This window comes from Watersipora subatra, chromosome 11 (assembly GCF_963576615.1).
Source record: "Watersipora subatra chromosome 11, tzWatSuba1.1, whole genome shotgun sequence".
Taxonomy (NCBI): Eukaryota; Metazoa; Bryozoa; class Gymnolaemata; order Cheilostomatida; family Watersiporidae; genus Watersipora; species Watersipora subatra.
In genome coordinates, this window is record NC_088718.1 from 24,225,864 (window position 1) to 24,249,012 (window position 23,149).

The following is a 23,149-nucleotide window of genomic DNA, read 5'->3' on the forward strand; positions in this document are numbered from 1 at the left end:
CTATGGTCCTACTAAATGACTGACCCTGGCACTATATCACACTCATGAGTGATGTTATCACTTATACCCCATACAGAGTGAAGGGGCAGGGATAGCTCAATATGTATGTGTGCCTGTGTGTGTTGGTCTGCGTACTGCTACTCATGTTTAATTCTCAGCTTGACCTCTGGTGTTTTTTAAATGTCAATGCACTGGATGAAGCTCACTACCTTTTCTTGAAGGTGACATTTACGAGCGAGCGTAGACCTATTAGCTATAGGAGACTGGGCAATGCAAAGCCGTGGTGTCCTACATTAAGCGATTCATGCTTTGGGATAGAAGGGCAATGCTTTGTTCACTTGCAGCAGGTCAGGCAAGTGAGTCATCATTGTTTACACTGAAAGAATCAAGAGTCATTGTTGTTGCTACATGTAATTTGACATAACTACTAAAGTATACAAGATATTTTTTTCAAATTTTAGATACATAGTTTATACACTATGAATTTCCTACCCTGCAAATTTATAAACATAAAGTTGAATATTTCAGATGAAAAGTGCGAATAAAAGTGTATATTGATGTAGTACATGTATTCCCAAAAATATTGCAAAATTATCAATGTTGCCATATGCTATGGGCTAACATGTCAGATAGCTAGGTGTACAAACCGATTTCAAATGCATACACCCGGGTACATCGTATGCTGATTACAGTCTGCCATGAATATAAATGTTGGGCCTTGGGTGTTATGCAAACAGCATCAGCAAATTCGTAGAAAACAAGCGACAAATGGTACACTTTTCTAGACATACTGTGAAAGGCTAGTCATGACTAAAGACGACCAGTCGGCTGAGCCTTGATCTGAGATTACTCTTGTTAGCCGCTACCTTTGTAGTCTCCTGCTGAATTATAATCCTGAAATATCTGGAGGTGATATTTTAACTAACGTTGCGCAGTGGATCGAGCATGGAAATCCCTGATGAAAATTGCTTTGTAAAACCGATGAAAGAGTCTTAGTGACCACCAGCTTGTGTATGTCTGCAGTGATTCCGTGTAGGTCGACACCCTGCCATATGCTCAGTTCTGAGCATAGACATATCTTTGTGATGACAGGATGAGGTGTAAACAGACCACCTCTATATTTTACACTGATTAGTATCACATCATCGTAAACCTGGACAGGAGGCTATAAAGCTGGTGCAGTCATTGCAGTTGAGTTTTAAGCTCTGTACCTCATAACCTGCTAAATAAATACCATATGCTAATATTATTATAAAAAGCATATGTATCAACCATAAAATAAATTTAACTACATTTCACTGATCTGCTGCAGTATTATTTCAAGCCACTCTGCTTTCTGTATATCTGCTTTATACACTAACAATAAGTGAAAGTAGCTAATACCAAAATACATTTATATACCCAAATTATGCACCACAATATGAGCAGCCATGCAGTTTAGCATATGCAGCAAGGCTGCAATGTGTGCCAGATATTTTGTTTTGTAGAAAACCTGGATATATTGGTCATATTTACCTACCGATGCACTCCACTATGTCCGAGCCAGACCTTGACAGTTCGAATTCCAGCTGTTCGCTTGATTCCAAATCATCATGGAAGTCATTGTCACCTTCTACATGACTTTTTCTGGGTTTAGATGAGAGAAGTAGGGGCAGGAGTCATCTGTGTCATTAAAATCAAGTTTTAATTGCATAACACAATTGCAAAGAATGCTATTTTTAATAAATTTGGGTAAGTCTCAGGATCTTCTCATGAGTGACATCAGAATACTGTGCCAAAATTTATCCAAAGTTTCCAAACCAGCCATTGTACCTACCAGTTAGATTTAATAGCAATTACTTTTAAAAGTATTATTAAATTCACATAAAAGCCTTGCATCCATAAAGCTGGTTGATGTATGACATTAAATAATACTCAGCATTTAGGCGATTAAAGAGTGATACAAGAGCAGAGTAATAATTAAAGCGTGAGTAAAATATGGAATTCGAATTGTTTCTGATCTACACAGGCTTATATATGTTTGCCTAATCAGTCAGGCAATCGTCACATCCATAGATCACAGACGATTGGGCGCTGCAAAGCTTCCTAGGCAGTAAGCGAGTAAGTACGAGAAGCAGATAACATTTAGGCTAAGCAGTAAAATAGCAGGTACTAGGAAGTTGGAATAACAAATTGGCGTGTCAGGCTAGCAAGAGTCCAGAAAGCTGTTTCCTAATCATATCAGAAATGGTTAAATAAAAGGGAATGAGTGGTTATGTAAGAGGTGTATAATACTGGGATGCATAAATACTAACATAGAAGTTGAATAACATGAGTTCCTTTGTTTCACAATGACAGGTATTCATGGGCTGTGTAACTAAAGATTACAAATCCTGGTCGCTTCACAAAATGGCACCGCAATGCACGATTATATTAGTTCAAAATTCAAAGGCAGACACTACCACTGAAGCTGCAATAAATTAGAACTGGAAACAATTGCCAAAAATGAACTAAAGTCAGATATATGCTTCTACTGAGAATACCCTCTAGAGAAGAAAAAAACATCAGTTTCTATAAAGCTCCTACAACAAACTAATAATCATTAAACCTGACACCACTGCCCTACTAGAGCAGATACACGATGTGACCAACCAACAATATTCGTTATAATCGCTTTTGCATAACATAAGTTTCCTCCTAAAAGCAGAAAGCTAAATCTAACAGACTAAAGCTGCGGTCACAGCAGCCGATTTTGGGTCAATTCTCTGACCAATTTTTCTACTGACCGAGAATCGTATCGTGTGAACAGCGCAAACAAGCCTGAGACCGATATAGTCCAGAGAGAAAAAAAATTTTCAAAGCCGATATTTTATTTGAGTAGCCAATGACATCTTTTTTACCGTGAGTCGCAGTGTCATTAAAGCCTGGTTTCCATATGACAGCACAATGATCGTGCGCAGCCCAGTGATCGTGCACAATGCATTTCATGGGCCGCGATGCAGTGTTTCCATATCGCGCGTAAGCTCAATGCTTGCATTGGACAGAGTGGATAATTTCCTTACTTTTTTGTAGGAGAGACAGATTTCTTCGGAAAACAGCCCTCCGTTTGAATTATGGGATGGGTTGACAAGGTCTAGCGGTGTATTGTGGGATACATAATCGTGCGCACCCATCGCAAGGACCCATTCTGTTGGATCTTTGCGATTAGCGTACGCACGTCGCGCGATCGTCATGCGTTGAAGTTTCCATATCACAGCTGGCCTACGCACGCAGGACGTCGCGGCCTTGTGCTGTCATATGAAAACCAGGCTTTAATATGAACACCATATTTGTCTTCACACCTGTGTATGCTATTGTCATAGCTTCCCTCATGAGTAACAACATCCCGGAAAACTGCTGTGGAATTGTTGCTAAGGTTCAATTATCATAGCAACCACATGCTAATTGAAGTATCTGCTGTTATTATAATAGTTGAAGCACATTATGCTAGCAAAAGATCGTCCTCCTTATGGTTATCCATTATTAGCGATGAGCAGTGCAAAATAATCAGGCAGCTTGCTAAAAAGTTCACTAAAAACATTGTAGGCAACAGTCAGCAAAATTCAAGGAGTGACTCACTAAAATTAAAAGGGTCAGCTAAAGTTATCTGACCCTGCAAATAAAAAACGGACAAAATCACCCACTCTCAGTTCAAACTTGGCCTCTGCACATTGGCTGATCTGAACGCAGCTTAATACTAAAGCCTGGTTCACATATCGATTGCGAAACTCTGGGCGGTAACTTGCGCAGCAAAACGCTTGCGACGCTAGGCTCCGTAGCATCTGTTCACATATAAGCTACATCGCTAAACATAATCGATAAATCACATAAAATGTTCGCTCGCCATGCCGTTTCTATAATGGTGACCTTCACCTGTACGAGCATTACATGAAGGTTTTGCCTGCGGCCTTTTGCGACATTTGAACAGCCCTAAACTATTGCGAGGCCGCCTGCAACTATCGGCAGTCCTTGGCTGTACCCGGCGCATAGGTTCCCATTTCACCGCTAATAGCATGAGGTGCTGTCGCCAGTACTTTGCGACGTGTATGGGAACAGGCAAGTGTCCAGAGCACACATACACACACACAAACTGCCTATGAATCATTCAATAAACTAGTGGACAACCAAAGCGACACAAATGATTGTCCATACTGGTTAGGATAATAAACTATTGAGGCACTCCGCTTGCACAAACTCCAAGGCATTCTATATAAGAGGTCTGAGGCTTTTCTGCTCCTTCCAACCTCGGACAAACAGCACAAATAAGCCTAATTGCCAAAGAAATTAGTATAACATCATAATTCATGTAGTAATTGGACAAGCACTGATCATTTTTAGTACCAAGGCTTTAGGCTGTTTAGGCTGTGATTCTTTGTGAAGTGCTTAACCTCATCCTATTCTGATATTCGATATACTAGAGCACTTGCACTATTTAATTGAAAAAATAAAATAAAAACCATGACTAGGCTGAATTATTTATAACAGTGACTATATAGATACGTATGTATACAAAGGTTACTGCTGCAGCAGAAGCTACTTTGAAAAAGTTTTTATGGACGATACCAGTACAAATGTATAGCAATGAAGCGCACCAGGGTACTTTGTAGATTTAGCAATTGCTTTACCCTAGGACACTTAAGTATTCGCGGCATCTAACTTTCGCGTTTTCGCGGAGTCATCACGCGAAAAATTCATGCGCGAAACTAAACTATCATAACGAACTAGCGAAAATTCGAAATTAAATAGCTATGTTCTACACAGGCCTGTATTCACTGGTTGCAAGTTGGGGGGCTAATGTTAGACGACTAGTTATGAACATCTGGGGTGTGGAGAAGGAGGGGGGGGTGCTGTAAGCTCCCAACAGGTTTCTCTTATGTAGGGCCTCAGTCGGGCCTCTCACGTGAAGTTTTAAAAAATTTTATTGGCAAGTATCAACATTTTTCTATTTTTTGAGATTTGCTTTGTTTTAGCTGATGTGACTGACAAAACATTTTAAAATTAAAACAGGCAAAACTTGTATGCAGTTAAAAAGCTCAGAAAGAAGACATCTTTTTCTTTTAAGCGTTTTAACAAAGATCATTTTTGTCGATTTTATTTCAAGTTCATTAAGTAGGATATGGGCAAGCAGATGTTTACTAAAACTTGATATTTTGCAAACCTTTATAAAAGTCGTTAACAAGAATATTTTGCCGCTGATGAAGATAATAATGACCCCTAAGAACTACTAAAAGTTGATGTTTGTATCTATGGCTTCGAATAAAGTGATATTCTACAGTGATAAAAACCTTTCTATAGCCGTTGGACTATGAAATTCCTAAAAGTTTTCGCCTAAGTTTTCGCCCGTTTTTTTCCTAAAATTCTTAGCCGGCCAGCTGTCCAAGGGAATACGGCCCTGTAGTTCATTGATATCCACAAAAAAATCGTGATATTAGAAATGCAGATAATATTGTGTGTGATTGAGCTCATTGGGAAATTTCTAGTAAATTCGTTAATACACCGAATGAGCAGCATGGCAAAGCAAATTAAGATAACAAGTTTTTTTGGAAAAGCCAAGACAAACGAAGAAGATGATGATATCAGTTTAGTCACCGAATTTGTAACTGATGAGGATGAAAGTCTGGTAGGTGAAGTCATACAATTAAATAATATTTATTGTAGTGATGAATTTTATTGCCAACCAAAAACGATAACAACCCTCTCCAGATCCAACCATGTTATACAGTTCTGGTTGTGATGTTGGTTGTTATCTATTTTCTTTTTTATGAGACATGTAATGTATTTGATTTTTTTTAAATTTGAAATATTGTGAACTCAAAACGTGCCATGGCCATCGCTTGCTATAAATACTTGAGATCTAATATTGGTACCATATCGGTCACGACGGAAAGGACCGAGACGTCATTGATAGTCCAAGAAACAAATGGCAGCAAGCGATCACGTTGAATTATCGATTTCTGCCACACATTTATACCTGCGGGTTACAAATACAAACTAGTCGCAAATACAAAAACTTTTTTTTACTAGAGGACCGGACCTGAGAAATCTAATTTGTTTGTTCCACTGTATTTATTTTCACATCACTATATTTTCGCACTCATCAGAGCTGCGAAATTAAGTTGCAGCGAAATTTTACTCTGTGTGCTACTCACGAAACTAAATACTAGCGAAATATAAGTGTCCTAGGGTATAAGAAACCGAAAATAGGAGTGTAGTGGGACATCTGAAATTGAAGTGGCACATTAAAAGATAGGTAATGGATTTTAAAATGACTTCATAAAAACAAAACAAATGGTGATATTAGTTAATAGTAAAGAATACATATACATTTAGCTAGTAACATACAATCGCAATAAGGATACTGAAAAAAAGATGGCCGAAAATCACAATTTTGTGGTTAGGTATGCGTGTTTGCAAACTTGCGGTTACAGTCTTCGCAAGTTTAAATCCTCTGCGAAGCGAATTTTTTATTACTAAAACTATCCGTATATAACTGGACCGACCGACAAACGCTCACATTTATATATAGATTGAATGTCATCCGCTGCTAACAGTATTGCATTGTAACATATTGCGCAATTTATTTTACCATTGCTTTAATTTATTGAATAATTATATTAATTACACTAACTATCATGGTTGTTTTACTCTAAGTTTGGTCAGCTGCCAATGACATCTTCGATAACAGAACGACTTTGGAGAGACCTCTGCAAAAGGCTATGTAATATTGTATAGCCCTTCGGACCTCTATAGAACCTCTCAGCTATGTATGCATGTATGGACCAAGTGGTGTAATGGAAGGTGCACCAGTAATAGATTCGCTTCCTTGAAACATAGCCTTTTAGTAATGTTGCAAAGGTGACACGCTAAAGCCGTGGTCACGCGATGACCGAACTGACTTAGGTTTGGAGGTTAGTTTACTTCGGGTCGGCTAAGCCACATGTCACATGGCATCCGAAGTCAGTTCGCCTCCTAGATACCATACGCATGGAGACAGGACACTGTTCCATCGGTAGTTTTTATGTATTTGAGCTAAATATTTCTATTGTAAACAAAAAACTTTGAGGAACATTTATTAATTATAATTACACAGCAGACTAACAGAATATCGTTCAGCTGCTCAAAATAAATCACTCGATAGAAAAATTTTGCCAAACCTTCCATCAACAAAATTATACTTTTTGTTAATATATGAATGTTTTTTTCTATGCTGAGTACATAACAAACAAAAACAGTCTTCATCATAGTACTGTGGTTTTACATAAATAAAACAGGCACGCTTTCTTCATCAGAATGAGTATGACACATTACTTCTATTCTACAGGAAATAAAACCACAACCATTCTTTAACATTTATGCAAAACTTAAGCGCAACATCTTACATTTATGCAACACAATCACAAGTCCGGGTGAGCCTTGTCGTAAATTGTTTCATGTTGTTTATTTAACAAAATAAAAAGATCGTCCCATTTCTATTTACCTTTGCTCACACGCACGCAAATAGAAATGTGACGAGTGCTCGCTAGAATTTTAACCAGCCAATAAACGCAATGGTTCCACCACAAAATTTAGAGCAGGATCGAAATGGTTCGTTTCAGCCAGAAATGTCTTCGGCTGAACAGTTTACAACTGACAGCGACGTTGTTTTGTGTCGTTTAGTTCGTTTCGGCTCTCACGTGACCGCTGACCACTCTTAAAGAGTATTGATGAGTAAGAAATTTGTAAGCTGCGAGTCTAAGATACACCGGTAACTGCTCAGTTGAGCGATAATTCCATTGAAATACAATTCTTGGATAATACTGCGATAGTGTGGCATCATGCGGATCGATCGCCCATAGACTCCCCTTCAATCTATTGCATGTGCGTTTCTATTAATAAGACAAAACTGTCACCATAGAGCTATAAGCTGGGCTGACTAATACTTTTTAACGAATGCCATAGCTGTTTAGTAGTTAAAAGTTACCGGAGAAGTGGATTTGTCTGCTCCAAGGAGAGATAGCTTTATCGTTGCAACAGTATGTGTAGACGTGAACAGAGCCGTATAGCGCACATGTGAGCTCTACAGCTCTGAGAGTGAATTTTAAAAAGCTGAAGTTTTTGTTGTTGATGGAAGGCAGCTTAGCCTCCAAAGCTTTAGTTTTAGTCTTAAAGATGTAGTTGCGTCAAAAATGAAATTATGACCCATAAAAGGCTAAAACATCAGCTACAATTTGATGCCATTTTTGTCTTTGTAGACCAACCCTGTCCAGAGATATATGCGTTTGAATGAGGCCCTCTTTTAAAAAGCTCACGTTCCAGCAGGTGGCTATTTTGTGACGTCACAAGCTTGTTATCTGAAACGAAACCACAAGCGATAAATATGAGGTCGCTTCGTTAGCCAATCACGAGCGCGAAATTTTTATATAGGCCGTAATAAATGTTATCACTCGTAAAACGGGTTGTCTGTGATCTCGAAGATTCTCCTAATTAGATCTCATTACTCGTTACTGATTCAACGCGATTCAACAATTACTAAGTTATACATAGTTTTAAAATGGCTTCAAGTTCGAGCGACCGCTACTCAGAGTTATCTGAGCAACTTTTAGTAAAAGATTAGAGTAGACAGCCTATGGCCAAAGCTGACAGGCGTCAGCAGCGTTTTGCTGCAGAAGAAGACAGAATGGAGGTAAATTAACTTAGTCTTCTATACTTTAGTAAATGTAATATTTTTATAGTCATAAATACATATATTAATTAATAAAATGATAATTCTTTGCTATCTCCAATCATCGTTTCATTGCTTATCTGCCGTTTTACCTAGCTGTAATATTTTTTTCGAATTTTCTTTGGTAAATTAGAGTCATGATTACAAATTATTTTCACTCGTAGGAAGTGGGTAAAATCAATTGATCATTGCAAATCTTTATTTTCCAGAACCAAAGCTTCGAATCGTTAGCTTGGCGTACTTGTGCCTTTATTAAATGTTTATTCGTTTTTAAAATTACACTCGCAATCTATTTAACTCCCAATTTGGAAGCTGTCAATAGATACGCTTTAGAATGACATATATTTATTGCATTTTTTTTACTGATTACAGAATGTTTATGTCGTCCCACCAGACGAAGAAGCTTTGTCAGTGTGGAAACTGCCATAAAGTGGAAAGAGAGACTTGAATGCGTGCTGCATAAGCCATGATGTTTTGTTTGAGTTTGTTGCAGTAGATGAATTTGTCTTATTGTATCAGCTAAGACTATCTGAGTGGCCACGACTTGATGAATATTTTTAATAAAAGTTTTATGCCGAAATGAAAATATTTTTGCTTGTAAAAATTATATAATAAAATAATATTGTTGAAGATAATGCAAAACATGATTTGCAGAATATTGTAGTGAATCGGATATGGTATATGGGTGTTCGCAGAACTGGAGAATGTGAGTTCAAATCCAGTTTGCAGCAGACTTCTCATTCTTAAAACTCTATCCCTGTCTATATTCTTTCCAAAGAGGTGGCTTGCTTATTTCACTTTTCTAGTATTCGGTAAGAATACTACTAGCAAGAAACGAGTACGTAGGCAATAGGCGACATAATGTGGGCAGGGCTTATGGGAGGCTGTATATCGTTTGTATGGGTAGATGCAGAACTGTGCTGATACAAAGACCGAGTTCTACAAAAGTGACTTGACAGAATTGCCGTAGACCGGTAGAATTGGTAGTCGGTACCCAAATGTTTACACAACATTTGGAGAAAGTGAGTAGAACAAATTTTCAATTTTCGTTATTTGAGGCCTTTTAAACATTCATAATAATGCATCTGTAGCAGGGTTTAAAATTTTATTCTAGCCAACATGAGCAAATACAAAATAAGATATATGCCAATAGAGCCGCGTAAGACTAGACTTTTATCGCAAATAGCCGATGTGAATACGAGAGATAGAGACAGGTTGCCAAACGCGTGACATCATTTTTGGCGAGGCTGGGCACGTTTTTGTGGCCTGAGCGTTTTTACGGCGATCAGATTTTATCGGTTTTAACCTTCAAATATCTTGGCAATGCGATCGCGTAACACAACAAACAACATATCAACTGATAGAGAAAAAAAATGCTTTCTTTTGAGATCAACTTAAATTTTGACGCAACTACATCTTTAAAGGTTGGCTTGCGACAAAATTCACATTACAGTTATTTGGTATCAAAAGATTAACCATGTCTTACACTGTTGTGTTGTAGGTGCCAAATATGTGGAAATGTGATTACAAGCTCTTGAAAGCTCAAAAACGAAAAGCCGCCGTAAATTGGAATCTGTTTATTTCTCTGACGTAGTTCTGACAGTTTGGTTATTGTCTTGTCACGTGATGGTCTCACGTGAATTGAAAGGCCAATAAAAAGCTCCATATAAAACTTATCGTAGCACTAGTTTATGACAAACACGTCGGGTTTTACCGAAGACCCCGTATCAAATATAGATGCTCGCTACTTTCAATTTTGTTTCGGCTTGATCTAATCGTCAAGTTGTAATCTGATCATGTGACCCAATACTTTGCAAATAATTTTTGCAGCAATTTTCGATTATCACATGTGACCAACAGGTTCGTCATGATTATCAGACAATGATCCGTACACCTTTGAGCTAAGGTTAGAAAGTTTAACGACTTTTTACGGTAAGTTGTGATATATCAGTGCTAAAAGTGACAGTATTACAATGACGATAAAATAGATGCGTAAGAACAATAGACCTGGTTTTATTGAATGTGTGAAATATATTTGTGAAAATATTTCGACGAATGAGGTTGCATGAAAGTGTAAACAGAAACCATCCTGTAACAACTACGTCCCATTTGAGCCGCTTTGGAAAGAGAATCCAAACTACGGCGGTCTCATGTGGCTACGATTAACTGTTCGTTTTTTTAGCTTTTAAGAGCTTTTAATCACATTCCCATATAATTTGCACCTACAACACAACAGAATAAGACAAGGTGAATCTTTTGATATCAAATAACTGCAATGTGAATTTGTTGTAAGTCAACTTTTAACAATAAGTCATATATAACAATCTTATTTTTTGTTCATGAAATGACGAGAACACCTATTGTAGGTTTTCGTAAACAGTGTTAAATAATACAGTGTGATATTCACATTTCTTTTGAAACCTTTGGCTCAGTTTTTGTTGTTGCTTGTCACAGTAGATATTACAAATAATTAACAAAACAATGAAGTGTTTAGTTATTGTTATTAGCTTGCTTCTATGACATTGTCAATTTACTAAACAAATCTTCCATTTGCAATTACAAAATAGTTTGCGACCATCTGGGGCATTGGTCAGCAATGACACAAGTAACAACCTTCGTAACCGAGCCTGTCAACTTGCAGAAAATTCTCACATAGATGATTTATACAGCTTAAAGGCAATTACGCGGCTATATCAAACAGTCAGTTCACATATCCGTTGAAATGATTGTTGTATTGTCAGATTTGCTCTTTACAAAATAAGAAAAAGGGGGATGAACCTTTAAAAAAATCTCCAAACCTTTATGCAATCTTGTTGTTGAAGTTAACTCGAAGAGAGATTATCTCATTTATATCAAATTGTAAAAATTACAATTAGATAAACTACGGAAATTAAAAATTACAGTTACTACATGGTCATGTCATAATAATTAGTCTACATGTATTTGCTAGAATAGACCATGGATCCGCATAAAGTTACTTCCACTTGGCGATGCCTAAATAAATTTGGCAAAGTTAAATTTTCTTAGAATTGTGTAACATATTAGCAGACAAATTACTGAAAATTATGTTTTTTGCAAGGAATGTTAGAAGTGAAAAGGTTGCTTTGCTTGTTGTCTGATGGATTATTTTTGGACTCAACAAAGTTTCATGCTGTAAATAAAAAATGATTATTGAGTCTTGACTGACAACTTGCAACTTCGTTTTTCTTTTCAGTCAGTACAATAAATAGTTGTGTAACATAAACATGATGTACTGCTCACAAAAAATTCACCTCAAAATCTCTTTCTCATAAAATGTTTTCAACTTATTCGCTACGTAATTCATTTTAGGTTGAACATAATTAATTTGTATCAACAAAAGCCATTCAAACAGCCGCTCACAAAATGGGCCAGGCTAAACAAAGCAAGTCTTCGTCAGATGCGATGAAATTCGTATGCTCTCTACCAGCGCGTTTCAGAGCTTTTGTGCTTATAGATGTTGGGAATCATCCGCAGTTAACGTTTCACATGAAATGAATACAAATGCTATATATATAATACTTTACTGTCAGTTTAGAATCCTTTACTGTCAGTTTCACATGAACACACACTACAATAGTCTCCATACTAAGCATTTGAACCAAGAAAATCTGAATCCATTCACTTGTAGCAACAAAAAGAGAACCAAACCACATAATATAAAAAAGCCCCAGTGAGGGGCTCTCCGTCTGATTTAAATTGTCTGTAAGCCCCACAGAGGGGCTGATAGCAGTGCATGAGTTAAATCGGTCACTACAAGGCAAATATGGTATTCATTATTCGATATCAAGTCGATTTCCACCCTTCGGGCACCATTTTCGCGGGTCTGCGAGTGTGCAGTGGCTTTGTGTAAGACAGTTTTGTAACTGATCAACAATGTGAGGTTTCTTACCAAATAGCGTCAAATAACGTCCATTAGTAGTGAATAAATCACTCGACGATATCCATTCAGAACTTTTTTAGCAGTTTTAACACAACATCGTGAGTATAGGCAGTGGTAATCACATCGGTAGTTTCAGAAAAAATCCCCAACTTCTCGGAATCTCCAACAGGCATTCGGCGTTAAGTATGACTCGCTTGGTTTCGCTGGTTTCGCTTATGACTCGCTGGCATAACCGTGGTTTTACGATGTTTTGTCAGTTTACGTCTATTAAATATTTACAAAGAGATTAAACACTCTTTTGTATTACTGTATAATGAACCAAAATGTCAACCGAGGTTGTTTGTGGGCATATACATAGAATTTAGTTATAATTTTATGAAAACTATGAAGTTCGATGCGTAGGAGAGCTGAAAATCCGCATCGTACTTCTTCGAAAGATTTCGAAGGTATGCATTTACACCGTATTATGCTTGAAAATATCGGACAGGGCAAAACTGTGAGGAGAAATATCCGCCATGTTGATTTATTTTTCCTGCGGTTGTAGTTTAATTAATGATTTAACGATGCTTAACTCATGGGGGTCCTACCACACAAAGCTGTCGTCAGAATAGTCACTTTTAAAATCACTGTCGTCACTTTTAAAATCACTTTCGTCACTTGTAAAATCACTGTCGTCACTTTTAAAATCACTGTCGTCACTTTTAAAATCACTGTCACCTTTTTCAAATTGGTAACCAAAACAACCTCTTTCTTCACATTCGTTATTTTAATACAAATATCTATACTGGTGGCACTGGGTTGCGTTAAAAATCTGAGACTCACTAGGTTTGAACTTTTGCTAACCAAAAGCATGGCTCAACCAGCGACCTTTACAAATATATTAGTGATGTTTGGGAGCGTTGCTGATTACTCCGCGAAGAGTGACAGCCGTCTTAGGTTTTTAGAGCTATACTTCTTGTACTGAAAATAGACCGAGATTGCCTTTAATAATCACTGTCAGTCACTGACTTGGAAACGGATTTGCTGTCAATGTCGTGGCATTTCATTGATTTAATTATTTGGCAGTCTATAAATGCTGGGCCAGATGCTTCAAACCAAAACTAGTGAAGTTTCGGTTGACCGTGGTGATTTATGAACAAATAATAAGTTAGTAACGATACGGCAACACGTAACAAAATTTCCGTTGGTTCTAACTAAAATCACGAAATGATTGAAACACACAAAATTATTCTGCTAGAATCGTGCTAGCGAGCACGATCTCAGCAGCTTTTGCAATTAGTATAGTCCAAGAGACGTATAATGACACACAATAGTAAAAGTATAAGTGCCAATCAACATAGTACACACGATGCAACTGCTATCCAAATAAGACAACTCTTCGGAGTTATTCCTCCACGGTCTTTTTCATGGCCACCACTCCTTCCATAGAGTTTGTTCTTTAGAATATCTCGCTTTATTTTTACGTTTACAACAGACGCTATAGCTACAATTTGTTTATTTTTTAATTATATTTCCTTTTTAGCAGCGAAAGTTTTGTGGTAGAGAATGCCGACATCTCTAGCGCAAACAAGTCAGTTGCATTGTATTTACTATGATAACTTTCTGTAATAATTCTTTGTGTGTCGCATTATGTTTTCGGACTACATATATCTTAAAATTTGCTAAAGTCGTGTTCGCTAACTAATAATAGCGCGACTTAGACAGTTACTTCGTGTGTTCTACGTTGAACTGCTTTCGTATTTTTATTGTGTGTCACGGTACATGTCTTGGACTATACTAATTGCTAAAGCTGCTAGAATCGTGCTCGCTAATAATTTGTTTAATCTGTTAAAAGCGTTCGTCGACGAACTCGGTGGGCATGCACAGCTCAAATAATAATTCTGTGAATTTTGACCTTTAATTCTGCGTTTTTCGGGATTTCGGCCAGAACTCCGAACCAACGAAAAATTCGTTACGTGTAGCCGTACCTTTAGTAATCCTATTTACCCAATCCTTGTCACCTACATTGGTAAATGGTCGTCTCGTCTGTCACTTTTTAAATATCGCTGTCGTCGGGTCGTCTGAATCGTCACAAAACATGGGAGGACCCCCACTCATCTGCAATACTTGCAATAAAATTCACAATATAGTAATTCACAATATTGACGCTTTTTGCGATCGTTATTGCAGGTGAGTAAAGTTGTTTGCATTGGTACAAATTCAAGTTTTTCTCTGTAAATAAAACCGAGTGTTAAAGACGTTGTTTCTAAATAATTGCACTCCATGGTGGTAAACTGCAGTGGATTATCGTTCTTGGATGCGTTTGACGTTGGAAAACAGCTTAAAAAGCATTTGCGGGTCATAGAATGGATATAATTTGTCTTTAAAATGTCACGTTTCTGTAAACAGGAATTCATTAAAAGAGTATGCCTATGGCACTAAAAGGGTTACATATTGCTTTCGTTCTTTAACCCATTCAGGACTAATTAGTTATTGGTTGACTGCTCCCCCAGCCCAATTAATTTTTCACTAGCCTTACAATTAAAATAGAGCTACACAAAATTGAGCATAACTAGAGTTCTTTTCAAAATAATCTTGATTTATTTTTTGCAGCTTAACAAAGACATTCCAGGCTACAATGTGATATAAACTTTTGTGCACCTTTACAAATTCTACTGACCACAATTTCTAACAATTCTGTGAACATTTTTTTTATCAAAATTGTTTTTTATGTTCCGTAGCAGCTCACAAGCAGTTTTTTGATACTGACATTGTTGGACCTATGTTAGATTGATAGCAAACTTTATCAGCAGCAAATAAAAAAAGATTTCTCAATTTCGAGCAAGAGAACAGGTGTTACTAGCTTCTACCCAACACTACGTCACTGACAGTTTTATCAATTATATAATCAAACAATTTGTTAATTTATATTGAAATGCATTGCAGAGGTTATTATGAATATATTATGCATAAAAATACTCAAGTTACCAGCTAACAGACAATCAATTACCAGCAAAAAATAGGTGTAAAAATACAGTAAAATATATTGTAAAAAATACAGTAAAAATGAATATGCATGAAAACGAAACAATAGCCTATATACATGTATAATAAGGGTGTGTTCATTAAAAAATTATGACACTGTGAGAGTTATTTGATGCCAACTACACATGCATATTTGCTGCCATTATAAGTTAGTTGATGCAGTATTCATCAGATATTGGTGTTGAAGCCCTAGGCTCATCATCAACGGCATAATCACTCACAAGCCCTTGACTGTCTTCACCTTCATGTAGCAAATATGATACAGCCTAAAAAAATTGTGCTTTAGTAGCTTTTCAGGGTAAATACCTGATAACAAATTGAAAATAAGTAGTCTGCTGCAGCTAACAATTGGTAATACAAATTGCAAATATTTTTTGGTACTGTAAATATAAACACAAAAAGTCATGAAGATGATTACTGTGGTAAGTGTCTCTTATCGACCAATATTAGAGCCTAGTGGTTGGGGCTAGTTTATAGAAGATGTTGAGGTTGAGAACTATATGCTTGACTAATTGTGGGTTGAACAATTGGATATAAATGAAATAAGAAATTTTTATTATCTTGTAGTTCTACAAGGAAATCATAAAACTATTGTTTATTATGGGGTAATAGAGTGATGAGTTCATGCTGCAAAAAGATCTAAATTTTATTGGATTGAAAATGTTATAATCATGTGTATCATGAAAAAAATCCATATCTTACACTGTTAGACTAAAGTTTGTTAGAAATTCACAAGAAAAATTTCGGCTTTTGATCGTTTTTTTTCGGTAAAATTCTATAAATAGCCACATAAAACTTACCTTCTTCCATCAGAAAATTTTCATTTTCTTCTTGAACATTACTTTTGTTGCTATTTTCTTCCCCTGAGCTGATTACCGCATCTAATTCACTTAAAATTTTTGCCATCGTTCGGATAAACCTTTTCCAAAATGGCGATCATCAAATTTCCAAAACAGTTGATATCTATCACATAATTTGTTAGTTAAAACCTTTTTGTCCAATCACATATTTGGTATCAAAATGATGCCCAGACTCTTAAACTTCGTTTGATGAATGAATAAAACCGAAGTACCTAAACAGCTAAGCAATAGAGCAAATCAAAGTTTAACCCGAGTACTTCGGGAATGGGCCCTGGAGAGCACAACTCTTCCCGAGGTATTCGGGAACAGTCCTGAGTGGGTTAACTGTACCTCTGTGCTTCAAGAGAAATACAACTTTTAATATGATTTTTTCACGTATCACAGCGATGTTGTCGAATGTCTTAATAACTGACAAAAACACCTTTGCTGGTTGAGTGAGCTTTTGCTAATAGAATTGAAATGGCTTTGAAGCCATATATGCGTGGAAAAGGTGTAAAACATGTTACCGAGTAGTAGTGTGTGTCTTTTGATTTCATTACCTACTTCAGAGGCATTGTTGATAATAAATCTCATTGCGAGAGACTGTGTGTTGTGGACAAACGGAGTAATGGTGAATCATTAATAGTTTTTTACTGCCACAAAATAGAGAAGACAACTCTGATGTGACAAATTCATACAAGTTTGAACGCCATTTCCTAAACTTAATTTCAAGAATTCTTTCTTTGCCATTATTTTTGTCTCTAAAATTTCATAAAGATGAAGATCTATACGCATATATCAAATGAGTAAAGACATGGTTGTTAGTCACTGAGCTACTAAACTTGTTATTCAGTTGGAAAATGTTGAGCAATATTAGTAGTGACCAACCAGCAGTTTTTAGTGGCCAGATTTAGGGTTTGCAACTACAAGGTTATCGGTTCAATCTCAGTCCAAGTCCATCTGATTCATTACCATATAGATAGTTTATTGATTTGTTGTTTGCAAGATCTCTAATGTGGTTTGTTCGCGATTTTTTAGAATGAATCTCACAAGATCTGGCCATTATCCTTGCAACTAATCGTCTAATCGCTATCTAGTCAATCACCACTACTATGGTCAATTTGCCAACCATACACAGGTTCGGCTCAACAATGAATTCTCCATAACCAATTGAATTGGTATCAATAACTGTGGGACAGGTGAGATCTAGACATATTTCTTGCATTTTTCCATCACTATTCCAAATTCTCCATGTCTGTGTTTTTATTATACATGTTGTAGGCTTACTAATATGTTATCAATATGCTTTAATTCAGCTACATGGAAAGTTGGTTTATTTGTGCCCTAAGCCCTTAACGTCGTGACAACCATATAAAATTCGATAAACATACCATATAATATTCAGTACATAAGACCAGTCCTTCTACTGCAATGTCGCCTCGCGCACTGACCAGTGTGTATTTATGCTACACCTACAAGCTTCCAGCTCGCTGCGCTGGAAGATGTTACCGTAGAGCATTTGTGTTTGAATCCCAACAGTGACTTCGTTTCTTTCATGAATTTAAATAGTATTGCTGCGGTGTCTGCACAAAAATACGACGGTAATGTAATTCATGGCACGATTTCTAGTAAAATTCAACTTCAAAAAACCTTTGCAAATCAAAATTACGTGATATCACATATAGGAATTTATTTATAAAATAGTGAAATACCAGTAATCCTACTCAATGTGAGCTGATTGGAACACCAGGTCCCCATTATTCACCATTCGAAATGTCATCACTAGGATTCTCTTCTGGAATTACGTGATATGTTTTGAATTTGATGTTGGTTTTTGTAGTATCTGCCTACAAGGCCACACTTCAGTAATCCATTTGACACATCCACTATTGGGCATTCACACCTTTTTCTTGTACATGAATCACGATTTCTGACAGAAATCTGTCTTGCGGCATTGCTACTCTGTTGAATACCTATTATCCGAGGTAGCGGTTTTGTTCTTGTATTGAGGTGAACCAGAACGTTGGTTAAGTGCTTGTTTTTTGTTCTCTGTGATCTTCACTATAACATGCTACTCTCAGGCTTTTGTTAATTGTAGTATTCCCGACGGCGCCAAAAAAGGCGTCCTTACTGATGGTGCTTTGACTGCCATTTCTTCAGCTGATCCCGATTGAACTATTAGCGAATAAAAGATTTGGGCCATGGAAGAGGTCACGGTATGTACATGTCAAAACCAGGATTTTCGAACCAAACTTCAGATCTCGACTTGTACTCTTGAATTTACGATAGATCTATAGTTACTCTCCCTTTAACTGTGATTTTTGTTATTGAAAGTTGGAAAAATTAGTTTCAAATTTAGAAATGCTGTAGTACAAAACGTAGATTTTTTTTGGCAGATTGGAAGCACATTTCAACACTAACTACCTAGCACATCAGAATTTTAAGCAGAGAAAATATGGAAATCTAAGAGTTGTGTGCACGTGTACATAATTAAGAAAGCAACTCTTGAAAGTTTGCATTGTGTTAGATCATGTATAACTTGTGATAAGCATGTTAGGTTGAGAATCGTGCTGCCTTTCACCAAAATGTCAACTTAGAGCTAGTAGTGCGATGTAATTTCTTTTTCTCTTTTTATGACATGATTTTCAACTATTTGATTGTGATATAAGATAGGTATGATTGAAGAATTTGACAATAATGTAAGAGGCAACAATAGCCGATTGACTATGTATTTTTAAAAGAGTGTACGCGCTAATTCAAACAAGCTTATAAAGGAAATTGAAAAGGCAGGCTGCTCGCATACTTCTAGATCAACTAAAACTTACAAAATCTTATCGTTTAATTTTTCATTAAATATCTGCACGGCGTTTCTTAAAGCTTTGGAACAATCTGCAATAGTATTAGCAGTGCTTCTCATTTACCTGCGTATATAGCTGTTTGCACATATAGCGTCTCATCAGAAAGGTTTACTCCAAGTGAATAACTCGACTAATGCGGAGTTGTTAGCTTACAGTTTGTTATTATTTTTTAATGGATATGTCCAAGTTCGTGTTTTTTGCTACATGAGATTTACTAATTAATTTACCGCATTGCTATTCTACAACAACTCTTTTTTAAATTTCAAATTATTAAAATGATAATTCAGCATAAGAACAATGCGACTAGGACATTAGTTGCTTCTGAAGAAACTTACTATTAGCGCAACCCTAAATATGATATGCTTGTGCATTTTTCATAATATGCCAATATGAAGTTGCAGCCTTATAGGAAGCTCAGTTATGAAGCCATTAAATAAAAAGCTGATGGGATGATTTTGAAAATATGGTGGTTGTGCACTCTTGTATCCACCTGTGCCTATTATGAGGAATCGCGATTCCAAAAACTTGAATGAGTGGACAATATTACCTTATTATAGAGTGCCCACAAATAGTGAAAAGAAAAGTATTGCTGGTACTATTTCATGTATCTAGCAAGTGACACTGTGATGTGGCAGATCAACCTCGATGTTCATAATTACTTTGTTAACAGGTTGTTGCCATATTTAGTTTATACTCATATTTGCTTTGTTTGTATTCTGTACTTTTTAGCAGTTCTCATCTGCTAATATAAATGCTTCTTCACATTTCAGGGCTTAAAGGATTGTACTGTAATCTGAATTGTTGGATGAAAGAACAGCCTTCGCCACCACAATCCAAGGACGGACGAGCTGGAAAAACTTTAGTCTAATGTGGTAATGCATTTGGTGGACTGTAGCATTATTCACAAATATGATCATAGCTTTGCTTGTTTGTCTCTGTGTATCATTGATATATAATTTATTCTGGTGTAAAGGTTGTGGTATTTTTCTGCCATGTTTTGATGATGACAATATATATAGAGTTTAGTCATTTTATAGCTATATTTTTATTGTGTTTCATATTATTTTTTGTTATTATATCATGCAACTGTTTGTACCAAAATATACAGCTTCGGAACCATGCCCTAACTATTGAGATGCTCACAAAGATTATTTTAAGAATAATCTAGTAAAAGTCTTTGTATATATCTAAGGTGCAATATTTGTTGAATGTCCGGCAGCCTTGAGAAGAGATGTTGTGTGAAGGTTAAGCATGGCACATTATAGAAAAATTAGGTTGCTTCGGAGACGTAATGTTGGTGGAATGTTGTATAGCTTAAGGAAAGAATATTGTCGACGGTTATGCTCGGTACATTATAGTAACATTGTACGCAATTCATTAGAGGAACATTCTGTAAAACATCAAAATGTTAGAAATTGTCTACACAGTTACACCCCACTAATGTTCTGCACGAAAACGTTCCTGGGATGTTAGCTAATATCTTTGAGGCAACATCATGAAAGGCATGCTTGTGGAATGTTCTGTAACATTCTCCCCATGTCGCAGAAACTTTGCACCAGATCATCTGCTGAATGTTCCATAATGGTGAAATGCCATACTGTTCCGAATATATTAGAAGACAATATTATGTGAATGTTTATACCCAGACATTTCAAAGTAGCAATCCTGTAACATTGCTGGGACATTCGATAACAATGTTTTGTAATAACGTTATAATAACGTTAGCAAACCTTTTCCTCTAACGTTCTAGCTAGAATGGTACAAAAACGCATGACTCATTTTTTGGAAGTTGTCCCCCTTTCATAACAAAAAATTATTTAAAATGAAGCAAATTAAAAATGTTATAGATTTTTTATTACATATATAAAAACAAACAAAATAATGAAAAAAGAATAATAATAAATTTGAATGATCTATGTAAATGAAATGAAAACTCACTACAAATTTCAGTTTTCGCACTTCATTAGACATATCGCAAAAATGACTAGGGTCCATTAGGCTCTGACCATGCGTTAAACGGGTCAAAGTAAAACGCAACAGTGTGAACACATCGCAACTGACCAGTTCGCCACTTATACATGTTGCGTCAGATGGATGGTGATAGTCTATCCACCGATTGATGAACGCTACGTGTCGTCCGACAAGCCGACGCGTATGTAAATCATTTCGTTAGTGGAGCGAAGCTAATGCCCATTAACTTGTATGCCCTTTTAATTATATTTCGTTTTAGCTCAACCGCGTTTTAGCTTACCGCGGCAAGGAAAGCTATGCGCAGTAGCTAGGAATATTGTGTAATAAAGATGGAAAATCCCTACGCATCAATGTCCCACCAATGTTCTATACGTAACCTTCCTGGGATGTTAGCTAATAGCCTTGAGACAATATTATGGAAGAAATGTTCGTGGAATATTACGTAATGTTCTCCCAATATTGTGGGAATGTTATGCGGGATCATTTGCTAACATTCCAGCAACGTAATTCCCACAACGTTGCTGGGACGTTGTGGGAAATACGTCCCAGCAACGTATTTCCCACAACGTTCTAGGGACATTATGGGAAATACGTTCCAGCAAAGTAATTCCCACAACATTGATGGAACGTTTTAAGAGTTACGTTCCAGCAATGTTTTTCCCACAACGTTGCTGGAACATTGAAAATGTGTCTACAAATAATCTTGTGACAATGTTACGATGTAACGTTTCTGGGACTTTTCGGAACATCCCTGGAACGTTCTGGGAACGTAAAATTGTTAGTTGGGTACCCACAGGTATCACATATGTCAGATACTCACAGGTATCACATTATATGTCAGATACTCACAGGTATCACATTATATGTCAGATACTCACAGGTATCGCATTATATGTCAGATACTCACAGGTATCGCATTATATGTCAGATACTCACAGGTATCACATTATATGTCAAATGCTCACAGGTATCACATTATATGTCAGATGCTCACAGGTATCACATTATGTTCCCAAGTAAAGGATTTTTAAGCGTTGTCAATGGGTTTATGAGCAGTTCAATGTTTCAATCTTTATGCATATTTTTTAATAATAAATTAATAAAGGTAGTCGATATGTAACACCAAAATGGGATTTTGCTTGTATTAGATTGGTTGGAGCAAACATATATTCACTTCACATTTTGACAGTCGTTCAGCTCCTGGCAGCTGCTGTCTCTAATGTTTGGGACGGAAAACATTTTTAGACTCATCATTAACTTCCATCAGGCTGCTCTTCATAATTACTGACCTTCACCTTGCTGACCTTTACTTTGCTGACCTTCACCTTGCTGACCTTTACTTTGCTGACCTTCACCTAGCTGATCTTTACCTTGCTGATCTTCACCTGAGGTCGTTTTAAAAGTGTTTTAAGTCTTTTATCAGTGTTTTTAATCCCTTCAAATGCTTTTTGATCTTTCTTTGACTTAATCTCATGAAGATAAGGCAAAGAGAATATCCTTGACCTGTCTTTAGTTCAAAAGTATTATTTTTGAAAAAATAACCTTGACCTTGAAATTAAATGATTTGCCATTGACTAACAATATGCTTACAAGTTTCTCACCCTTAAATACTGTCTCAATAGCATATGCAGCTCTGATGATCAATAGTAATAATACGGTGTATGTAGATGATACAATACTGCACATAATATTACAATACACACATATTATGTACACTGTGTATGTACATAATACAATGATGTACATGTAGATACTGGCAACTAATGGAGTTGTCACCTCTACCTCACAGATGAAAATGATTGTTTAGACTGTTTACCTGAATGCAATCAGCATATAA

At 36.5% G+C, this 23,149-nt stretch overlaps 1 protein-coding gene and 1 long non-coding RNA gene across 5 annotated transcripts in view; one reads left to right on the top strand and one right to left on the bottom strand.

The window, feature by feature from the left end:
- LOC137408262 (uncharacterized) overlaps window positions 1-22,432 on the top strand; it is a 58,212-nt gene extending 35,780 nt beyond the window's left edge. For 2 of the 4 annotated variants that reach the window (XM_068094709.1, XM_068094706.1), the window contains exon 10: window positions 22,109-22,432. The gene's annotated coding sequence lies outside the window, so the exon portion shown is untranslated. The remainder of the gene's footprint in view (window positions 1-22,108) is intronic. The other 2 variants (XM_068094708.1, XM_068094707.1) reach the window with 2 other exon arrangements.
- On the bottom strand, window positions 501-12,771 carry LOC137408743 (uncharacterized). Its single transcript, XR_010980124.1, has 3 exons — window positions 12,630-12,771; window positions 1,520-1,662; window positions 501-1,222 (listed from the first exon to the last, which is right to left on the bottom strand). It is a non-coding gene; the product is annotated as an uncharacterized lncRNA (long non-coding RNA).
- Window positions 22,433-23,149: the final 717 nt, after the last annotated feature.